The sequence below is a fragment of the Thamnophis sirtalis genome, unplaced genomic scaffold (genome assembly GCF_051295495.1).
Source record: "Thamnophis sirtalis isolate CommonGarterSnake01/CBP01778 unplaced genomic scaffold, rThaSir2_p1.2 scaffold_6, whole genome shotgun sequence".
Lineage (NCBI taxonomy): Eukaryota > Metazoa > Chordata > Lepidosauria > Squamata > Natricidae > Thamnophis > Thamnophis sirtalis.
The window spans coordinates 77,265,750-77,273,159 of record NW_028261386.1 but is presented as its reverse complement, the minus strand read 5'-3'; the positions used below and the strand labels follow the sequence as shown (position 1 = coordinate 77,273,159).

Genomic DNA, 7,410 nt, shown 5'->3' with positions numbered 1-7,410 from the left:
GAACTGAAAGCATGTGTACAAGAGACAGTAATAGAACCCAGTGTTTAGGCAGATCATAATCCGATGAAAATAGTATGGAAAGAACAAAAATGAAAATGGAGATGGACGTTAAACCAAGCAATATTGCAAGAAAAAGAATTCATACAAAAGACGGAATTGAACTTTTTCTTCAAAGAGAACGGGAAGGAAGAGATCTCTCTACAAACTGTATGGGATAAAGTTAAAGCATACACACAGGGACTAGCAATAATGTATATGGGAAAGAAAAATAAGAGGAAGAAACAAAATAAGATAATGTTAGAAGAAGAACATAAAATATTAGAACTAGAATTACAGAGAGAACCACAAAAAAAGGAACTGAAGAACATTAGTAACTGGAATTGAAGTAGTGTTTGTAGAATTTTAAAAGAATTCCAGAGACGAGGTTCGGGGTAGAAAAATAAAGTTCCTTTTTATTATCCAAATATCAGAGTTAATTTGAAAACGGTTTGCAAAGCGTTGGTGGGTCTCACCCTGACTTCACCTGAGTCACAAAGGAGAGCCACACCAAATTCGAAAGTGAAACAACAGTTATACCCTACCTAACTCCTCCTACTCCTGGTCAGCTAGCCTGACGAGGGTGGTTACAGACCAATCAGAGACAATAATTACCCTATCTTTTACCTTATTTGGGAATACAATTTTTAACCAATTAGCCCTTGGCATCCTTCTGGCCAATCAAGCAATCACATTTTTCCCGCTCAATTCATAGCCACTCCTCTTACAGTTCATTGTTCTCCTCTCAAGCATTTACATATTCCTTCCCTCCGCCATTACCACGTGGTATAGCTCCCCCTAGGGGACTATTTCAGTAAAATATAAACACTTTATATTATTTTATTACTCCAATTCCCCCATTTCTTATTTGGTGATTTGTTTAATATTTTCTTTTATTTCTTTCAATCTTTCTTTCTCAGTTTCAGTATTTTTCATAGGGTGTAGAGTGTCCATACTTTCCAACAGGTGTATTTGGTTACCAATTTCCTTTAGTACCATCATTGTTTTCTCTGTTTGTTGGGCCTGCATAATACTTTTCACAGTTGTGATTACTAAGTTTCTTATTACCGGGATTAGACATGGCAACAACATTAATCCAATAAAAATTACACCAATCATAAATAAGGCTTGCTTCCAGTTTCTGAAAATGTCCCCTAGGAACCCTCCTTCATCTAACAGGCCAGTCCAGGTTTGTGAACCACATTTTCGGAAGGCTATCATATCCATTGCTCTACATACATCTAATGAAAGCTCCCATTTTTCTTCTTTGGTGACCACCGTATGATTAAGATATTTTAGTAATGCTGCCCCAGGTTGTCCACTAATAATTCCCAGTCCAACCCACAGGGTCACATTATACCTTGTGAGTAGGCCTGGGTTATGGCAAGTAATGCTCTGTTCTTTCTTTTTCCATGGGGGTTTAAGGGATAGGCTGGTTGATGACTCCGAGCAGGTTCCCACAATACTTTACACAACCCCTTCCTGGTTGTAAATACTGACTCCTAGTATTATCACATAGAAAGTGGAGATTCTCAGTGCCTTCCCCTTCCGTGCCACAACCACTGAACCACAAGGCCTTCCCTATCCAATAGCACCTTGAGTCTCCCCTGGTTGCATTTTCACACATCTGGGTGATTCCACTCATCCACTCTCTACTTTGATTTTTACAAGTCCAAGCTGGATCTCTCTGAGTTTGCCTTGGTGTTACCTCCAGAGTCAGATTACATCCATATTGGGCAGTTTTCCAGTATTGGAACTCTCCCTTTCGATGTCCCCCACTTTTTGAACAGATCACCATACCAACGGCTCTATTCTTTCTCCGCAGGGAGCGTCTCCTAATAGCCGAAGCAGTCAGCATCCACGAGGGGATAGGAGGAAATTCGAAAGAACTTGGGGAGACCACTAAAGAGCTTGTGTTTAAATAGTCTTTCTCCTCCCACATTGTACAAGTATATCTTCCTACAGTCTCTCGGTTTATTTGCAAATATAGAGTGGTTTGACACTTACACCCTCTCTTTTGTGTTACCACTATCCAACTTTCCTCCTGACCTACTTGTTGCCAGTTTGGTTGTAACTTAGATTCATACCACCAAATTTTGGGTTCAAAGATCCAATTCATGGGAAAACACTCACTCTCCTTGTCATTATAACACCGAATTTGTGTCCAAGTTCCATCAGGTTCAAAGATTCTAGGCGGTTCAATCCATAATTCTCCCCCAACCGCCACTAGGGTTATATTCAAAAGGATATAAGTCACTGTTTTTTTTTTTGTTGTTGTTGTTTTTTTTTTTTTTTTTTTTTAACACCAGTTTCAATGGTTCTTTTTGAAGGGCTTTCCATGTTTCCGACTCCTCCAAGTTGGCTCTCTTCGCTCTGGTGTAGTGGGTCCAGCCTTTTTCTTTCGTCCGGATGGCAGTGTCAGTGGTCAGCAACACCAGGAATGGTCCATCCCACTTTGGCTTTAGGGAATCGTCCTTCCAAGTCTTTATCCACACCTGGTCTCCCACTTCAATGGAATGTACTTTGAAGCTCAATGGAGGAGTCTGTATTAAATAGCCCGCTTTTCTGAAAGAATCAAAAGTCTGGGACAGTATTTGCAAGTATTGTATCAACCTTTTGTCTTTACTAGGTAAATTCCCCATTCGTATCCCAGCATTCCTTAGTGGCATTCCATTCTCCACCTTTCCACTAGAGGGCGGATGCCACGGGCTATGCAGGTCCCACTTAATTCCCAATACATTAGCAATTCCTTGAGTAATCTTCCCCGTGAAATGTCTTCCCTGATCACTATCGATTCTCTGAACCACTCCATATCTTGGTATAATATGCTCTAAGATTAATCTGACAACAGTTCTAGCAGTTTCATCAAAACATGGGTAGGCTTCCACCCACCCCGTTAAATGATCTATAATAACCAACAAATATTTATATCTTCCCACCTGTGGCATTTCAGTAAAGTCTATTTGTATATTTTGAAAAGGATAAAGCGCTAAAGGCCTCCCTCCCCTTTGTTTTTCCCTTAATTAGTTTTGATTTACCCTCTGACAAATTATACATTTTTGGGTCACTTGTTGCGCGGCAGTATAAACTTTTATTCCTGCATACTTCTTTAGTACTTCATCAATCAAAGCCTGAGTTCCCCAATGGCTCCCCTCATGTAATCTCTCAAAGATTTGTCTCATTAGGGGGTAATTGAGGATTTGTCTCCCATCTGGTAACCACCATCTCCCCTCTTCATCCTTCTTTCCCCCCATTTGTTTAATTTTATTCTCCTCCTTCTCATTAAAATTGGTATTTCTTTCACTTCATACACATGGGGAATCATAATTTTGATCTGTTCAATGACTTCATTCATACCAGCTTCTTTAGCTTCCTGGTCTGCCAACCTGTTTCCCTTCTTCTCAACCTCATCTCCCTTTTCTGCAATTTCTTGGCGATGTCTGGCCACGCCTTAGTTACAAACTGAATTTTAACTATCTGCACATCTCATTCTTCCTCTAAACCCAACACTTCCTCTTCCTCTCTTCTCTCTCTGTTTCTCTCATCCTCTATCTCTTTGTTTCTGTTCACTTTCTGTTTCTTTCTTTTCCATTCTTCTCTCTCATCTAGGCTGTGATGAGTTCTCAGATGCCTTGTGGTCAGTTGAGTAATATCCCTTCCCCCTACAGCTGCAGTGAGGAGAAGTCTTTATTATGTAAAGTGAGCTAGCCGGGCCATCTTATTGGCCCATTAGCTGGGGGTGGGCAGAAAGCTATAGGCAACAATTCTGTCCTGTCTCTTTCTGTCTCTTTCACTCTTTTTCTTTCTCCCTCTCTCCCACTCTTTTATCACTTTCTCGTTACTCTCTACTGTCCAACCTGTCCCCATACTTATCTTTGATTAATCATGTTTGCAATAACTCACCTACTTCCCTAAATAGGCGCAATTCCCTCATGTGTTCACTCAAACACATACATACACTCTCTCCCCACTTCTCCTGTTTTCCTCCAAAGAATGACTCAGGGGGAAAAGAGGGGGGGGGATTCACGCAGGCGATCACAGGTCTTTGGATCTCTTCAGTTATCACTTTCGGGGACATATACATTCATACTGTAATCATGCTTGCTCATGCCAACCAATCATTATAATTATTTCAGGAAGCTTTTTCACAAGCCACCAAGCTTCATTTTATTTATTAGAGGATCTCACCCTCCTTTCAGGTTTGGAAATGATAACACACAAGCATACATGCATATACCATTAAACAATCTTGCAGCTTACTGTTTCTTTATAGTACATTCATATCAACTTTTACCATGACATACATTTGCACTGCAATCAGGCTGCTTGTTTAGATTAATTTCACATACAAATATCCCATTTCATTCTTCTTTCATACAAAGCAATTATTATAATTATTTCAGGGAGCTGTACATAAGCCAATGAGCTCCTTTTTCTATTATTAAGAAATCTCAACTTCCCTCCAGGTCTGAAAATGATTACACACACACATGCACACATACCATGAAACAACACTTTCAGGCCTGGGGGAGGTCCTGTCACTTTAAATCTTCAAATTTCTTTCCTTGGAGAACTTATGGCTCATTCTCCAAGCAGCTGAGAAACTCAGAGAGAGCAGTTTAAATCCTAACTACTCTCCCCTCCCCCATAGCTTCAAGCCCAAGCTGATAAGCTTATTTATTCTGCTAGCTTGGTTAAACATATCACAATCAATTCAACGCCATTCAATTCTACATGTTATTAGTATAGATGCACGCCTAATAATTTTTATTTTTTTTATTTTTTTAAACAGACATTATATCAAATTAATCAAGTCCAATTACCTAGGTCTTCCCATTCAGTCAGGCTTTACCTTATTATCTGCTAACTTTCTTACTTTTGCTCGAAGTTACACCCATTGTTCTATCTCTTTAAGCACTAAATTGTTAATACCTGTCTCTGCCCTGGGGTGTTCCATTTCTATCTTGATCTCCCAGCAACGCTGGCATAAAGGTCAAGATTTATAGAGACAATGTATAGGGATGTTTGTCCACACATTGCTTGAACAGGGTTCCAGGTTGGTCCTCCCAGCTGAGCGCTGGCATAGTTTTAAAGGTCCAAACTCTTAGCTCTCCCAGCAGAACGCTGGCATAGTTTTAAAGAGCAAGATATATAGATATTTTATTAACACATCATTTGCATCTGGGTGGGGCTCGAGCTCTACTTTTCTTTTAAAAGACAACTATTAACAGCTTTCTAACATGTCCCTGTGGACTTCTTAATCGCTTTGGGGAAGAAACTCAGGTAGAACTTCTCTTCAGTTCACCTGATGGTGGCCAGTTCCTGAGTTTGTTACAACTTGGTGGACTAAGCTTATAACCCTAGGATCCAGAGTTCCCTCTGGGGGCCATCCTACACCAAAAGTGGGCCATTCTGACTCACAAAATATTTTTAAATTAGCCTGGGTTGCTGGGGGGTCCCCATAATCCCCATTATATGCCTTCTTAAAATTCTTCAACATACACTGGAGGGGTGTTCTCAGGACACTACCTCCTCCTCCCTGTTTACATAAACCTTTTGTGCTTCTCTTAACAGAACCTCCATAGCTTCTGTGGTCCAATTCTCTCTCTTTTGTAACTTCTTAGCAATATCCGGCCAGGCTTTGGTAACAAACTGGATTTTCACCAATTGGATATTTAGAGCATTGTCCGGATCTACCCCAGCATATTTCCGCATTCCGTCTTTAAGACGCTGCAAATCTATCGCCGGGTCCTCATCTTTCCCTTGATTTATATTTACTGCTTTGGTCATGTTTTGTGCTTGTGGAATAGCTTCTTTCATTCCTTTTATGATTATTGATCTCAAATCCATCATATTCTGTCTTCCCTCTGCATCATTATTATTCCAATTTGGTCTCACCAATGGGTATTTAATGTCCCCTCTGATTTGATTTCCTTGTACTCCCGGATTCTCCCTTTCCCAAATTGCCATTGCAACTGTCCTAATTAAATTTCTTTCCTCTGGGCTAAACAAAGTTCTCATTATATTTTGCATTTCATCCCAGGTATAAACGTTAGGTCCTAATAAGGCATCCAACTGATCGCTTACGGTCAGGGGATCTTCAACAAAACTTTTCATTTCTTTCTTAAATGCCCGTACTTCGGACGATCGCAAGGGTTCATGTACATATGTTATGATCGGAATCCCATTGGGATCATTTCCGTTCGGGGTTTCCCTTAAAGGGAATTGCTTAATTTGTTCTCCTTCTTGTGTGGAATCCAAAGGAGGCTGTCTAATTAGTTCCTCTTCCTCCATCTGCCTTGTTAAATCTTTCCTCACGTTTGCTAGCTCATTTCCCCCACAAACCTCCCTTTTGTTTCATGTAATCATACAGATTACGGCATTGAAAGTAATTTTACAGCGCCATCTCGTGGCCACTCAACATTATTATCTTTCCACCAAATAAAACAACACAAATTTACCATATTCTCTTTAGTTAATCCCAGCCTTAAAACCTCTCGATTATAGGGTGGGGACCCCCACCCAGCCAATATCTGGCCTAACGGGCCATTTGGATTGATTTTAAGTTTGGGATTCCTTCTCATTTTCTTTACACACTTCATTTTTGGTTTAATTGAACTTCCACCACCCATCTTCCCGATTGATGGCTAACTTTTCTCCCGAGTATGTGTTCCTATGTCCCTCTCAACAACCCTTCCAAACTCACACGTCACCGTCCCCGGACATTCAACAATATCCCCTTCACTCACTCCGTCCTGCAGGTCCCCCAGGACCCCTCAAAAGGACTTCTTCCCAGCCCCCGTTGTTGATTCTCACCACACAACTCTAACCGTGACCGCCCTGGGTCGTGTTCTGGTGCCTTTACCAGGTACTCACTCAGGGTTCTGTGCACAGATGTTTCCCGGTCGATCTCCAAGCCGTCTTTTCCTCTTTATTCAACCTCTTTCCCTTTATTCAACTCCCCCTACTACTCGTCTATCGCACAATTTTTACGGGCTTCCAAGAGCTCCGCAGTTCTCTAGGTAGTTCCCCCTCCTCTCAAATTCGGAGAGGGGTGCACCCAAGGGAGACCCCCCTAGAGCCCAGCAAGAGATTGAATCCCGGACGAGCCCCCAATTTGTTTGTAGAATTTTAAAAGAATTCCAGAGACGAGGTTCGGGGTAGAAAAATAAAGTTCCTTTTTATTATCCAAATATCAGAGTTAATTTGAAAACGGTTTGCAAAGCGTTGGTGGGTCTCACCCTGACTTCACCTGAGTCACAAAGGAGAGCCACACCAAATTCGAAAGTGAAACAACAGTTATACCCTACCTAACTCCTCCTACTCCTGGTCAGCTAGCCTGACGAGGGTGGTTACAGACCAATCAGAGACAAT

General features: G+C 41.1%; 1 long non-coding RNA gene across 1 annotated transcript; it reads right to left on the bottom strand.

Moving 5' to 3' along the window:
- Nucleotides 1–2,313: 2,313 nt before the first annotated feature.
- LOC148045043 (uncharacterized) lies at nt 2,314–7,200 on the bottom strand. The gene is made up of 2 exons (XR_015697016.1): nt 6,913–7,200; nt 2,314–2,601 (listed from the first exon to the last, which is right to left on the bottom strand). It is a non-coding gene; the product is annotated as an uncharacterized LOC148045043 (long non-coding RNA).
- Between the last annotated feature and the right edge of the window lie 210 nt (nt 7,201–7,410).